At 40.0% G+C, this 16,287-nt stretch overlaps 1 long non-coding RNA gene and 1 pseudogene across 3 annotated transcripts; both read right to left on the bottom strand.

Annotated features, from left to right (window-relative positions):
* Nucleotides 1–229: 229 nt before the first annotated feature.
* On the bottom strand, nucleotides 230–361 carry LOC147826460 (U2 spliceosomal RNA; annotated as a pseudogene).
* Nucleotides 362–1,481: 1,120 nt separating this feature from the next.
* Nucleotides 1,482–14,965, bottom strand: LOC147826459 (uncharacterized). Of its 3 annotated transcripts, none has more exons than XR_015439262.1 (5): nucleotides 14,913–14,965; nucleotides 14,467–14,545; nucleotides 11,374–11,498; nucleotides 3,850–3,902; nucleotides 1,482–2,561 (listed from the first exon to the last, which is right to left on the bottom strand). It is a non-coding gene; the product is annotated as an uncharacterized LOC147826459 (long non-coding RNA). The 3 variants fall into 3 exon arrangements; XR_015439263.1 differs by having other exon boundaries at nucleotides 14,900–14,951; XR_015439264.1 differs by lacking the exon at nucleotides 14,913–14,965 and adding an exon at nucleotides 14,671–14,890.
* Between the last annotated feature and the right edge of the window lie 1,322 nt (nucleotides 14,966–16,287).

The raw sequence follows: 16,287 nt of genomic DNA, 5'->3' as shown, positions 1-16,287 counted from the left end.
GGGATTTAATTCAGTGGTTCCACTGCCTGCCTCAGCAATCGCAAGGTCCCAAGTCCAATCTCCGGTACCAAAAAAAAAATTAGGGATAATGCTCAGTGCAAAAGCCCTGGGTTCAACACGAATGAAAACACACACACACACACACACACACACACACACACACACACACGAAAAAGGTCTTCAACGGCAAGCAAAGCAACAGGTATAGGCCAGGTATACTTGTTCCTCCTGAATCTTTGCCAGTGACAAGTGTATGTCATTGACCCAAGGCACTTTCTTTCTGACTGACTGCTTTGCTTAAACCTCAACTCTAAAAAAAAAAATACTACACTTGATCTTAGCCAAAAGGCCAAGAAGGAATAAATAAATAAATAAATAAACAAATCTCAACTCTCTCTGGTCCATTAGTAGAGAAGGTTAATGCAAGAGAGAGGTGGAACATTTAAACATTGGATAACTTAGGATTTAAGTACTATAATCCTTCCACCTTCCTTGTGTTTTAACTTATCCCATTTCTTTCCCCTTGATTTTCACTGCATACTTTAAGGTAATTTAATAAACTGTGTGTGTGATTCCATTTTAATTTGGTCTGTAAGTCCTTCTGCTCTTTAATCTTTGCGATAGCCGACTTGATAACATAATAGAAATTTACCATTATATCAGAGTACTTTCCTACATAGCAAAAAGCTTAAAATGGGAAAAGCTTGATGCGTGTGTGTGGGTTTCGCTGTTAGTTTGTTTGGAGGCAGGCCCTCACTATTTAGTTCAGGCTGGCCTCCAACTCATAGTGATCTTCCTAGCCAGCCTCCCAAATGCTAGGATTACAGGCATGTGCTACCACACCCTGATGATTAACGGATTTTAGAACTATTCTACCCAATATGATGGCCACTAATGATACGTGGCTATTTAAATTTAAAATACTATACAAAATGAAATTAGAAATTCATTTCCTCAGGGCCGCTGGTCACATTTCACATGCTCAATAGCTACATGCAGTTGGTGGACACCAACAGACAATTGGACAGTGCAGAAGAACACTCATTAGCACAGAACATTCTATCGGGTAGTGCTATTCTAGAAACATCACCAAAGGCCAGTATGGCTAGAGGATGATATCGAGGAAAGTAGCAAGGGACGTGTTTGGAGAAGAGTTCATAGTTAATCTCAGGTAGGGACTTGTGTCTTGTAAGAAGAAGCAGACTTTTTTTTTTTGTACTGGGGATCTAACTCCGGACCTTGCATTTGTGAGGCAGGCGCCGGAATCACTGAGCTAAATCCCCGGCCCAAGAAGCAGATTTTTATCTGATGCACATTATCTGGTTTATATTTAGGAAGAATTCTTCTTGTTACTGACTGAAGAATGGATTGGAAAATACGCAGGAAAGAGTTAACATAGAAGTTTGATCACTATCCTTTTAAACCCCACTTTATGAGGCTGGTTCTTGGTTGGAGCTTGGATTTTGGGAGAGTTCCTACCATCTGAGTAATAAGAATGGCTCATTGTGTCTAAAGTGTGCAGTGTGCTTCATGACTGTCTTAGTCTTTATAGGTTGGTATAACAAAATACCATAAACCGAGAGGCTTATAAAGAACATAAATTTATTTCTCACAGTTCTGGAAGCAGGGAAGTCCAGCATAGAGCACTGGGAGATTCCATATGGGTTAAAGGCCCGGCTCTCTTGTTCATAGATGACACTTTCTCGCTGTGTCCTTACATGGTGGAAAGGATGAGAGGTCTCTCTTGGATGTCTTTTATAAGGGCACTAATCCCATTCATGAAGATTCTGCCCTCCTTACCTAATCACCACCCCCCAAAAGACCAACCTCTTAATAACATCAACTTGTGAGGATTTCAACACACGAATTTTATTTTTTTATTTTATTTTATTTTTATTTTTTGGTACCAGGGATTGAACTCGGGACCTTGTGCTTGCGCAGCAGGTGGCAAAACCACTGAGCTAAATCCCCAGCCCTCAACACATGAATTTTAGTAGGACAAAAACTGTTAAACCGTAACAATTCAGAACAATTCTGCTTTCCTCTGAGGAATCTGAAAATTTGATATATAGAGGCAGAGAGTGGCTAAATGACTGGCTCCCAATGTACTGTAAGGCCTGGGTGCTGAGTCTCGTGCAAGTTTATCTGGTTACTAACATCTCACTTAATGTCATCACAAGGCATTGTTGGGGGAAATAAAGTCATCCTATGTGACTTCAGTGGTAGAAGACCCTTGGAAATTTGGGTCTGGTTTCCTCTGGACTTTGTCCCCTGTCCCTTTTCCATCTGTTGATTTTTCTTTGAATGTCTTTGCTATACTAAATCATAGCTGTATGATTATATTCTGAGCCCTGTATGTCTTCTTACCAAATCACTGAAACTTCAAGTAGTCTGGGGGATCCTTGATAGGAGGAGGAGATAACAATGAAACAGGAAAGTGCTCCCTTCGGCAGCACATATACAATGAAACAAGAAGACTATTTAAGAGGCATTTTTCAGCTGGGGATGTAGCTCAGCGGCACAGCGTCTGCTTGGCAAGTGCAAGGTCTTGAGTTCAACCCCTGGTACAAAAAAAAAAGGCACTTTTCACCATCAAGGTGAGAGATAATGATAGCTTGGCCAGAGAGATCAAGATTTCCAAAATATTACCTTTGTTTTAGAGATAAAGACACAGAATAGAAATTCCCATCTGATATGGTGATGGGAAGAATTGGCTTTCTCCCCAATTCCCCACCCTTTTTAGTGTGTTAACTTTGATTCAATTTTCTGAACATTTACCTGCTTTCCCTTTATATTCAAAGGTGAAACTAGCTATATGTAACCCACCTTCATTATTCATATCCACTAAAACCTGTTTTTGTCCTTTAAACTGTTCATATTTATCCCCTCTATATCTTCATCATCATTACTAGCTCCACTGTGTATCTCTTAGGGTATGTATTAATATATCAACTTAGTAAGTCAGTCTTCCTAATATCAAGTTCTCCCATCCTTAAATTAACTACATTCAAAAAGATCTAATCTTATGTACCAATCTATTCCTATTGTCATCGCATTAAATCCTTTACCCCAATTTCAAGGTTCTCTTACAAAAATAAATTGAGTCAATAAAATATATTCCTCTATGTTTTTGGATGTGTGGTTTCTTTTTTAGGATGTGCAATCTTGTAATCCAGCAAGTCACAATTTTCTCTGTCTAGCTTTATAATATGTGGGTTTGTGAAGTGTTTTCCTCCTCCAGGGACCCCTCTGACTATAGACTCTAGACTGTGGCAACTGTTCAAGTTGAAGCATGTCCTTACTCATGTTGGTAGATGGGAAAAGCAATCAGCCCCGTGGTCTCTGCTGGATGTAGGCCATGGGGCAGGGGTTCAAATCGACTGTTGAACTTAACGGCAGCACTTTCCAATTCAGCATCCTCTTAAAGCCACACGCACTGGGCCTGGTTTCTCACTACAGAGGCCAGAGCCCATGTCCTTCCCAGGCTGAGCTTAGACTTTTCGGGAGGTCTATGTCTAGCCTGCACCCTCTCTGCCGCTGTCTCCCATAGGTATCTCTCGCACAGTCACTGTGGGAGGGTAACATTGGAAACCTTGAAGTGGCGTTGTTCTGTGGCCCAGTTTTAACTCCTTCCCAAAATGGAGCCTGATAAAACACTCTCTGGCAATATGGCAAGCACTGCACTGAGTTTCTTCCTCAACACTAGGCTGTGATGAAGGAGTCACTTTTGGAGTAAAATCCTATGTATTTTAGTTTGTAGTTTACAATAGCCCCAGGTTTTCCTTGTGGCTAGCAATGCTAGCCAGGTCCATTATTTCTCCCTGGAGCTACCGACTCTCTGAGGCTTACCTTCCCTTCCATTATCAGGTTAGTTGGTCAGTCAGCACCTCTGCTCCTCAGTGCTGAAAGGGAAATAAAACAGAGCAGGATTGGAGTTGGTGGGTGGCTATGGCCAGGGCACGGGGACCCTGTCCCACCATGCAGGTGAAGGTGGGCATGGCTGCAAGTTCCTCAAAATGAGTGCTTCTTAAATCTTAATGTGCAGACAGATCATCAGTGACCTTGTTAAAATGCAGATTCTAGGGCTGGGGATTTAGCTCAGTGGTTCCACCGCCTGCCTCAAAAGCCCAAGGTCCCGAGTTCAATCCCTGGTACCCCCCCCCCAAAATGCAGATTCTAATTCAGTGGGGCAAGCTAGGTCCTGAGAATTTTGTTTGCTTGTTTCTTGTGGTACTGGGGATTGAATCTAGGGTAGTAATGGTGGGCCTATGGCATGCCTGCCAAGCAGGCTGTTTGTATCATTGAAAGCTCTAAAAGGTTCTCCATCACTGATCCAGGTCTAGATCCCCAGCCCTTTTAATTTTTTTTCTCTTCAGGCAGGGTCTTGCTGTCAGTAACTTGTCCAGGCTGGGCTCCAACTTGTGATCCTCCTGCCTCCATCTACCACATTATAGGGTGTGCACCACCACACCTGACTTTGTTCTGTTGGGTTTTTGTTGGTTTTTTTTTTTTGGTACTGGGGATCGAACTCGGGTCCTTGCGCTTGCGCAGCAGGTGGCGAAACCACTGAGCTGAATCCGCAGCCCTGTGTTCTGTTTTTTGAAAAAGCCCCCAAGTGATGCTAATGTTGCTGGACCCAAAACCATGTTTTGAATAGCAAGACTTTAGATTGGACGTGGGGTATATAAAATGAAGATTGATATGGTCATAAGTTGCTTGTAAAGTGGAAAAACCAAGACATGAAGAACAGCAAATGTCTGAAGTAGACTTAATCCAGAGGTTAAGCAATTTTACTCATGAAAGAGGAAATAGCTGAGTTAGAATACCAAGCAACCCAGACTACCTAGAAATAAATTCCCAGAACTCTGACTCTCAGTCTTTCCTGTACCATTTTGCTTTACCCACATAGAGCATGTTTGATATCTGCACAAAAGGAGAGGGTCATAGATAAAGTCACATACCAGGTTCCACTGGCCTATACCTGATAAAGTCCATCAAAATTTCTAAAGTAACTCATTGTTTTCTCTAGTTAACAAATCCACTTTCCACAATTAGACAATCGAACTTGGCAAAACACAATAACCAATTATTACCAGCAAAAACGAAGATCATATCATAACTTTATCTGCTGAAAATATCGGATGGTTCCCCACTTGTAGGGGGGAAAAAAGCAGAATTCTGAACTTTGAATTCAATTTCCTGCACATTCTGCTCCATTATTATATTTCCAATCTCATCTCCTAACTGCTTCGGTGCAGTCAGAGCTTTAAGAGACAAATAATAAGTAAGCATACAATATGTCAATGATGACTGCTATGGAGAAACATGAAATGAGACAAGGGCATGTGAGGAAGCTAATAGTAAGTTTGAGCACATATCTGGTAGAAACAAATGTTAGCCCTGAGGACAGCTACAAGCAGAGAAAACAGCAAATGCAAGGGGCATGCTTGACACGTTTGGTAAGGGTAGGTGATTGAAGAGGAGGATGGTTGAAGTTGAAATAAAATAAATGAAGGAAGTGGGGCTAAATCACAAAGGAGGGCTTTAGAGGCTAGTCTAAGAATTTTTCCTTTTCCTCTAAGTTAGAGGTAAAGTCATCTATTTTAAAAGAATCATAGGCTGCTGCATTGGATTTGATCACAGAGAAACCGGGACAACTAGGGAGCCTCATTAAGGGGCCACTGTAGGAACCAGGTAAGACAGGATGGCAGCTTGGCCCAGGTGGAATCAGCAGAGGTGGGCACAAGTGCTCAGATTCCAGATCTGGTTTGAAAGTTCAACAGGCAGAAGGTGAAGGTTTGAGGGCAAGAGTGTGAGAGAAGCTAAAGACAACTGAGTTTTTTTGGTCTCTACAAATGGAAGGATAGAATTTCTATTTGTTGCTATTTTATAGATAAGGAATTTGAGGTTTATAGAGGTTTAGTAACTCTGCCAAAGTCAACTGTCTAGCTGTCTGTTATAGGTTTATCTGGAAAAACTGAGTGGCAGCTTCCTCTCTTCCCATTTTGTCAAGAAAATAGACTGGGCTGGAGTCCTGCCCTTCCTGTGACCCAGAGAATTAATAGGTCTTTGTTCTCCAAGAACTCTTTGCCAATGTAAAAATAAGAATGAATTGCACTGAGGTTAGGGAGGGGTTGGGTGAGGTTGGGATTTCCAAGTGTCTCCTTCTCTGAGAGTAGGCAGCAGAAGATCAGGCTGGGATGGCTGCAGCACGCCTGAGACATGTCACCACGCACAGAGACCCTGCGTGCAGTACTGGGTGCAGGGCCGCCCCACTGCCAAGAGTAGAGAAAACAGTGTCTCTGGCCAAAGGGAGATCAACAGCATTGGCCTATGTTAGTCTCCAGGGACCACTCAAATGTTGGCAGTCTTGAATAGCTAAGAAATCCCAGAAATAACTCATCCACCTTGATGAGTAAGTGCCCTGGGCCAAATTCTATTTAAATAGATAAATTAAACAAATGAAATAAATATCTGGGATGGTGGCCCATGCCTGTAATCCCAGCACTTGGGAGGCTGAGGCAGAAAGATTACTGTAAATATGTAGAGTATGAGTCGGAAAATCAAACCACATGTGTCTATATGCATACACAAATATATGTATGAAGGGGTGGTTGGAAACAAGCTCACAGAGTGTTAAGACTTATCTGTAGCTTATCTGTGAGGATTATGTAATTTCTTTCCTGCTGTTCTGTTTTAACTGAAATTTAAAAATTCAGCATGTCTCAATTATGTAATCAGAAAAAAACATTTTAATCTTAGAAAAATTCTACTACCTAAGATTTTGCAATTTGTCCTTTAATCATTCCATAAAACTTTAATCTTCAACTAACTTTAAAATACTTATCAGATAATTTGTACCTTAGAAAACATTTATTAAGTCTTCATTTTCATCAATTTACTGTGGAAAAAGTTAAGTAGATTAAGTGGTGTCTCTTTAGGCTTCAATTCTTTCCACTAAGCACTTTAGTAAAAACACTGCTCCATTTTCTCATGTAAAACATCACCTTCCTTGAGCCTTTGTGCAGACAAAAATTAAGTGGCTACTTTTTTAAAATCACAGTTATTTTCACAAACAAGATGATATGAATTCCACTGATATTAATTTTTTTCTGATATTAATTTTTTACTGAGGCAAACAGTTTCGAAGCAACCAAAGGAAGAAGTATTGTTTGTTCAGTCTGGCATTTTAGCACATTTATTGCAGTGATTCATCTGCCTAAATTGATTACAAAACTATGTGACCTGCAAGTAACTTTTTCTTTCTTCCTTTCTTTTTTTTTTTTTGGTACCAGGGATTGAACTCAGGACATTGAGATTGCGAAGTAACTTTTTCTTGTTTTTGTTTTGTTTTGTTTTTAGTACCTGGGATCAAACTCAGGGCCTTGCACTTGCAAGGCAGGCGCTGGCACCACTGAGCTAAATCCCTGGCCCAAAGTAACTTTTTCTTTAATCCTTGAAATACTAATGCTATGGACGCTGCATTTATCTATATGGTATTTCTAAATACATAGTTCTTGGATGAATAGATCAACTCAAATCTAGTGATATGAGTTCTGACTCTTAAGAGTCTTGTCTATTAGGTCATACTTAAGTTTATTTATTTTTAAAATTAATTTTATTGGTACATTTTAGATATACATAATGACAACATTCATCATAGGGAATTTGTACCTGTACGTAATATATCTTGCTTCTTTTTTTCCCATTCCCCTCCCATCCCTTCAATCCCTCTTTCCCTTCTTTATAAAAGCTCTGTTTCCACTTTTTCTTTATATTCTCTTTTCTTTTCCTTTCTTCCTTTCCCCCTCCCCTCTGCCTAGTTCTCCTTCTCATTTGAACTTTTCTTCCTATTTCACAATAACTATTATACATTTTGGTACTTATTTACCTTTTCGGTTTCTCACACCGGAGAAACAATGTGGTATTTAAACGTGTGTCTGATTTATTTCATTTAAGAGTACAGTCTTAATGTGTATCCATTTACCTAGAAATGTCTCGTTTATCCTTCTTTACGGCAGAGTATTATTCATATATATATATATATATATATATTTTTTTTTTTTTTTTTTAAACAAACAAACAGGGCTGGGGATTTAGCTCAGCAGCACAGTGTCTGCCTAGCAAGTGATAGGCCTTGAGTTCAATCCCTGGTACCAAAACAAACAACAACAACAACACCCCCACATCTTTATCCATTCATTTGTTGATAGGCATTTGGTGGGTTTTAAGATTTAGCTATTACAAACTGTGCTGCTATAAACATGGGTGTGGCCAGGAATTTAGCTCGGTGGTTCTGCCACCTGCCTCGAAAACACAAGGTCCTGAGTTCGATCCCCGGTACCAAAAAAAAAAAAAAGAATGTGGTTATACACCAAGCCAGGTGCAACAACTGTGGAAATCAGTGTGGAGATTCTTCACAAAACTAAAACTAGGGCCGGGGATTTAGCTGAGTGGTTCTGCCGCCTGCCTTGCAAGTGGAAGGACCCGAGTTCGATCCCTGGTACCAGTCCAAACCAAACAAAAATAAATAAATAAACATGGATGTGCATATATCACCGTGGCATGATGGTTTTAATTCTTTTGGGAAGATACCAAGAAGGGGAATAGCTGGGTCAAACAGAACCTATTTATTTATTTATTTATTTATTTATTTATTTATTGGTACAGGGTATCAAATTTAGGTCCTTGCGCTTGCGAGGCAGGTGGCGGAACCACTCAGCTAAATCCCTGGCCCTAGTTTTAGTTTTGTGAGGAATCTCCACACTGATTTCCACAGTTGTTGCACCAGTCTGCATTCAGATCAACAGTGGAGCAGGGTTCCTCTTTCCCCACAGCCCCGCCAACATTTGTTATTGGTTGATTTCTTGATAGCAGCCATTCTTTCTGGAGTGAGATGGAATCTCAGGGTTGTTTTAATTTCCATCTCTCTAATGACCAGTGATGTTGAACATTTTTCCATGTATTTATTTGCCGTTTCTACTTCTTCATCTGAGAAATGTCTGTTCATTTCAGATGCCCATTTTTGGATTGGGTCTTCAAATTTGGGGGAGGGGTCCGAGTTTTTGGAGGTTTTTTTTTTTTTGATACAGGGTATCGAACTCGGGACCTTGCGCTTGTGAGGCAGGCAGCAGAACCACTGAGCTAAATCCCTGGCACTGGAGTTCTTTTTTTTTTTTAATTTTATATTCTTTAAAATTAATTTTATTGGTACATTTTAGTTATACATTATAATGACATTCATCATTGGAAATTTGTACCTTTACATAATCTCTCTTGGTTCTTATTTTTGGAGTTCTTTATATATTCTAGATATTAGCCTTTTGTCTGAGGAACAGGTGGCAAATTTTTTCCCACTCTGTGGTTGTCTTTTCACTCTGTTGGTGGTTTCTTTTGCTGTGCAAAAGCTATTTAATAAGATGAGATCTCAGTTGTTGATTCTCTTTGCTATTTCCTGTGTAATTGGGGTTGGAAAGTCTTTGCCTACACCTATGTCTTCTGGAGTTCTACCTATTCTTTTTTCCAGCAGAGTTAGTGTTTCTGTTTTAATATGTAGATGTTTGAATCATTTCAATTTTAGTTTAGTGCACAGTGAGAGATATGGGTCTAGTTTTAATCTTTGGCATGTGGAAAGCCAGTTTTTCCAGCACCATTTATTAAAGAGGCTATCTTTCTTCTTGTGAAGGTGCTTGGCCCTTTCATCAAAGATGAGGGAGCTGAGTATGTCTGGAGTTGTTTCTGCATCTTTTAATCTGTTCAGCTGATCCTCGGGTCTGTTTTTTTGCAGGTACCATGCTGTTTTTATCATGGTCATATTTAAATTTAGAGATGAAAATCACTTTATTAGTTGAAAAAATTTTCAATGAATTAGATGGCTATTAACAATGAAATCAAGAACAATCCTGTACCCCCAGAGTACTCAATAAAGGAAATTAAGAACTCTGCCATACCTGTTATATATTTAAGCTTTTTTTTTTTTTTTTTTTTTTTTTAGATAGAGTCTCACTATGTAATCCAAGCTGGCCTCAAACTCATGGCGATTCTCCCACCTCACCCTCCCAAGTGCTGGGACTACAGGTGTGCGCCACCACATCCGGCCCTGTTATATATTTAATAAGGGAGAAGACATTGTTTTGTTTTGAGTGCATGAAAATTTTGGGGGAAATTATTATTTTTTTTTCCCCCATTAAGTTTATTGGTACATTTTCGGTATAAAATACAGTTACAGGGCCGGGGATTTAGCTCAGTGGTTTCACCACCTGCTGCATAAGCGCAAGGACCTGAGTTCGATCCCTGGTTTAAAAAAAAAAAAATACAGTTACATTCATCATTGGGATCCTGACATTGTTTTGTTTTGTTCACAAAGACCAGGAAGAGGAAAACTGGAAAAAAAAGTAAGTACCAGATCATGAAACTGATATGAATTTACTGGAAAACAGGTGAAGTAAACAAAAGCAAAACTTAATTTAAAAATTTTAAAATCAGTGACAGAGAAATGAGGCAGAGACTCTAAGAAATTAGAGATGATAAATAGATTTTAAAAGGAAACTTTTGGGGAGGAGGGGAATAATTTTTCATATTCTTCCTTCTCCTTCAGTGTCAACATTTAATTAGTCACCAGGTTCAGATGATGGTTGAATCCTCAGCAAAACTAAAAGATACTGGGGCCGGGGATTTAGCTCAGTGGTTCCACCACCTGCCTTGCAAGTGCAAGATCCCAAGTTCAATACCCAGTACCAAAAAAAAACCAAAACAAAAAACCTACAAGATATTAAAAGGTAATTTTCAAATAACTCTCATTACCTCTACCTGGTACTAACCATATTTCCCCAGCTTTATCTCAGTTCTTACTGTAAATCTTGTTTCTAAGTGGCTTTGCTATCTGTGAAAGATAAATCTAAAACTCTAAATTTTATTTAACGCTATTTTGCTCATGGAATTATTTATTTTCTTTTCTGGTTTTTTTCTTTGAGACAAAGTCTCACTATGCAGCTCAGGTTGGCCTCGAACTCATAGTGATCCTCCTGCCTCAGCCTCCCAAGTGCTGGGATTAAAGCGTGTGCCCCTATGCCCAGCTTGTTTCCATTTTAATAACAGATGAATGCACAGAAAAGCCTTCAAAACCTATGTCTCCTGTCCCAGAACACTGTTTCTAATTGCCTGCTTAGGTGTATGTCTACCTAAAAGCTCTCCAGACCACTGAAACTCCGCCTCCCTCCTGCCCCCAAATTGCTTCTCCTCTTGCATCCCACATCTTTTCTTCCCTTTGCTCTTCATGTTCTGAAAATTATACCTGCTCTAGCCCTCCAAACTTCATTCCCTCTTCTCCACTCACTCTGTGGAGGCCTTAATGTGACACCAATCATTTCTCACCTGGACTTGCAGGAGCTTCTCAATGGTCTTTATGTCTCCAACCCACTTTCCATGTGACCATCTGTAAAATGTACAGTTCAACCTCAGTTGCCTGCTTTAAAAATTCTTCAGTGGCTCTGCTGTGCCTTCAGGAAAAATAAAAGATACAAGGACATGCGTATAAGATCTTTTGTGAACTGTTTTCTGTATATTCTTCTGATTTCTCTCTACTTCATTCTTTAAATAGATTGCATCTCAGTCATACTGAACTAACTGCTGTTTTCAACTAGGTCACATCCTCTTACTTCTGACCCTATGGTCAAGTTATTCTCCCAGCCTGAAATGACTCCCCTTGCTCCATCTTAAATTCACCTTCAATCTCCAAGTCATCCCTGAAGATTCAACTCTCATTCCCTTTTTTCTGAAGATGTTCCTGACTTCTTTATGCAGAGTTTTACATCGATTCCTATTCTATAGAATCTATGTATTGCATTTTAATTATCTGTTACTGTAGAATATATTCTCTCAAAACTTAGTGGCTTAACAAAAATAAAAAACATATATTATCTCTCAGTTTTACAGGTCAAAGATTTAGGAGGTACTTGGTTGAGCAGTTCTTACTAGGAGTTTCTCACAGGGTTCAGTCAGTTCTCAGCCAGATCAACAGTCATCTGAAGGCTTGAATGGGGCTGAACATTCACTTTCAATGACTTAATCATATGGTTGACAAATTCATGCTGGATATTGGTAATAGCCTCACTTTTCTTGCTCCGTAAACCTGTACGCAAGCTGCTTGACAGTCCTCATGAGATGATTTGCTGGCCTCCTCAGCAAACAATGTAAGAGACCAAAGCAGAAGCTGCAAGCCCTTTATAACCTATCCTTGGAAGTCACCAACTACTCCCCTCCTCTGCCATGTTCATGCAGACTAACCCTGATTCCTTATGAGAGAAGATTATGTGAGGACATGAATATCAGAAAGTGAGGATGACTGGAAGCCATCTTGAAGACCGGCTGTCATATACAGAGTAACTCAGTTATACAGCACATCTCACTAGCTAGTGACTATAAAATAAGATTGTGCTTACTTTAAAAAATATTTTTGACCAAAAATAATATTATATGGGGTCAAGGCAACATATGCATTATGGAATGATTAAATTAAGCTAAGTCAACATACCTCACATACTAACAATTATTTCCTAATCCGAACATTTAAAATCTACTGTCTTAGCTGGAAATGTGGCTCAGTGGTAGAGCACTTGCTTAGCACTTGTGAAGCTCTGGGTTCAATCCTCACTACCACAAAATAAATAAAAATAAATGCAATTAAAATCTACTGTCATAGTAATTTTGAAATATACATTAAATTATTATTAACTCCATGTCACCATGCTATACAATAGATCTCAAAAACATATTCTTCCTTCCTAACTAAAACTTCGTATCCTTTGACCAAGCATCTGGTAACCACTATTCTACTCTCTACTACTAGTTGGACTTTTTAGATTCCATGTACAAGTTAGAGCACGTAGTGTTGCCTTTCTGTGTATAGCTTATGTCACTTATTTTAACGTCTTCCAGGTTCATTCACATTGTTGCAAATGACAGCATTTTCTTCTTTTTAAGGTTGAACAGTGCTTCACTGTTTATATACACCATATTTTCTTTATCTGTTAACAGACACTTAAAGAGATTCCTAATCTTGGCTATTGTGAATAATACTGCAATGCACATGGGAGTGCAGATATCTGTCCTACATACTAATTATAACACCTTTAGATGTGTTACCAGAAGTGGGAGTGATGGATCATTTGAAAGTTCTGTTTTTTAGTTTGAGGCAAGGATTTTCCACAATGGATGCACCAATTCGCATCCCCACCAGAAGTGTGCAAGGGCTCTCTTTTCTTCTCTTCCTCACCAACATTTATTATCTTTCATCTTTTTGATGATAGCCATTCTAATAGGTGGAAGGTGATATCTCATTGTGGTTTTCATTTGCATTTCTCTGATGATTGCAGATATTGAGCATTTTTTCTTATACTGTATACCTGTTGGTCATTTGTATGTCTCGTTTGTTTGTTTTCTGTTTTGAGATGGGAGTCTCACTATGTAGTTCAGGCTGGCCTCGAACTCATGGCGATCTTCCTGCCTCAGCCTCCTGAGTGCTGGGATTACAGGTATGCACCACCATGCCTGGCTTGGATGTCTTCTTTTGAGAAATGTCTATTCAGGGCCAGGGATTTAGCTCAGTGGTTTCGCCACCTGCCTAGCAAGTGTAAGGTCCTGAGTTTGATCCCCAATACCAGAAAAAAAAAAAAGAAAAAAGAAAGAGAAATGTCTATTCAGGTCCATTTGTTAATTGGGCTATTTATTTTCATGTTAGTTAAGTTCCTTATATAGTTTGGATATTAAGATCATACTTTTACTGTTGAAATTATGATGATTTAAGCTCTCATGGCAGCAACCTCTTTCTTCCCACAAATATCCAATAACATCCAGGATGGAGCTTCTTGTTTTCAGGATCAGTACCACCTCCACCTCCACCCTGTATTCTGTCTCAGCCTTTTGGATCTGCTGCAGCTTGGTTGCCTTTCACCCTTAGAAGAATGTGGCTCCACAGGGCACCACTCTCCTGTATTGATGACTGTCACCATTGCTGCCACCACTGACTTCAGGAAGTGCTTGAGATTCCTGCAAGAAAGTGAAGCAATGGGCTGGGCATGGTGGTGTACATCTGTAATCCCAGCACTCGGGAGGCTGAGGCAGGAGGATTGCTGTGAGTTCGAGGCCAGGCTACATTGTGAGTTCAAGGCCAGGCTGAGTTACACAGCCAGACCCTGTCTCAAAAAATAAAATAAAATAAAAAATAAAGGAAGGTTCACAGTCTAAATTTACTTTCAGAATGGCACAAACCTAGGTCCTCTAGAAATTCTACAAGCCCCAGATGGTGTCCTCTTGTCCCTGTCAGTCATCAGTCCAGTTTCCAAAGTCTGGATTTTCAGTCTTTAAATAACACCACAGGTGAAACTTTAAGCCCTGCCATGGAGTTCTGGCCCAAGTGCCCTCCATTTTTTTGTGCCTCTCCCCCAGCACTGAATAAAGAAAACAAACCTGCACACTCCCAGCATTCCTCTCCGTCCTACTTCCATGAACCTCACAAGCAGCTGCATGAACAATAGTCTTCTCAACTCTGCAAAGATATCCAGCAACACACAAGCACAGCACAGTCTAAATCCACATTTAGGAAAAAAACACTTCCTTATTAAAATCAATCTACAGAGGCAGAAAACAATGAAGAAATACTGAAACACCTACACTTGCTTTTCCCCTATTTTTTCAGGCCTTCACCTTGAACTAGAGGAGATGGCTTGCTTTCCATTTACATAACCCAAGAAGCTACTTCAGGGTATTTCCCAGGCCTGAGGAAGACAGCACCAAAAGAAAATTTGATCCTTTGGTTTTAGAAGTTAGTATTTCCAGCTGCTTCACTCATCAAGGTTAAAAGATAAAATCTTGGCTTCAGCCAGATTGGTTATAAAATCACCTGCTGTAATTACTTGTTGGAAAGGATGTCTCCTCTTCATTAGAGAGCTTTGAGGTCAAAGAGCAAAAATAGAAGCTGGATGAGATATTAAAGGAGTGAGTGGTGCCTAATGATAGAAAATAATGTCAGGCAGATGTCATGTGGGAACAGTGGGCTGAGGTGAGATGATGAAATATTTTGGTGTCAAATAGATATAGGTCCACATTGGGGTGGGACACTTCTTCTAGGGTAGGGTAACATGGACTTGAATTCTCAGAATCTCAGTTTCTTCACATGTAAAATAATGGGGATAATCTTACTGCATAGGGTTGAGGGTTAGAGGATAAAATATATAGCCAAGCTTTAGCAGGCAGGCCATGCTCCAGGTCCAGCACTGGATTCTTAGAATAAAGAAAAAAAAAAGCCACTATCAAAGCTGGAGCAGGTGGCAAACACTTGTTAAAAAAAAAAGTCACTATCTTTACTTGCAATTCCAGTCCAGAAGGGAAGACAGGCGTTACAGAGAGAACTGTCTAGTGACAATTGTGATGAATGCTATACTGAAGTCTACAGTGGAGTATCATAAAAGGAGATCCAATCTAATTTAGGGTGACAGGGAATGTTGCCTTGAGCAAGTGATGACAAAATAGGGACTCTGGGCTAATGGAGGACATGTCAAGTTTAGGTAGAGCATTCTAAGCTTATTAGGTACTCAGGAAATAGAAGCCACTATTATTACTACTTATCTAACAAACACAGAGTGTCTACTACGTATCCTGGGCTACTATGCATACTGAGGGTATAATAAATGTGTGAACTTGAGCAAGTGCATGTAGTTTAATACCTATGAGCCTCAGTATGTCCACCCCAAAATTGGGGATATTAAGAGTACTTCAAGGAGGCAGGCATGGTGGGGCACATCTGTAGTTCCAACTACTTAGGAGGTTGAGTCAGGAGAACTGAGGGATTGCGCCCAGGAATTTGAGGCCAGTCTTGGCAAAACTATGAGACCTAATCTCAGTCTCTCTCTTGTTTCCCCTCTCTGTGTCTCTGTGTCTCTCTGCCTTTCACTGTGTCTCTGTCAGTCCACTCTTTTTTTTCCCCCCTTTAGTACCAGGGATCAAACTCAGGACCTTGTGCTTACCAGACAGGTGCAGCACTACTGAGCTACATCCCCGGCCCTTCTCTGTCTCTGTCTCTGTTTCTCTCTCTCTCTCTCTCTCTCTCTCTCTCTCTCTCTCTCTCTCTCTCTCTCTCTCATACACACACACACACACACACACACACAAAATTATCTAGTCTTTTTCTTATTATTTTCTAGTACTGGGGATTGAACCCATGGCCTTCTCCTAGGCTGGGTTCAAACTTGTGGTCCTCCTGCTTCAGTTTCCTGGAATGCTGGGATAGTC

This window comes from Heterocephalus glaber, unplaced genomic scaffold, assembly GCF_053883595.1.
Source record: "Heterocephalus glaber isolate CG9 unplaced genomic scaffold, H.glaber_assembly_v1.0 deba00001472, whole genome shotgun sequence".
Lineage (NCBI taxonomy): Eukaryota > Metazoa > Chordata > Mammalia > Rodentia > Bathyergidae > Heterocephalus > Heterocephalus glaber.
Note: the sequence above shows the minus strand (reverse complement) of the source record. Positions and strands in the feature narration are given on the sequence as shown.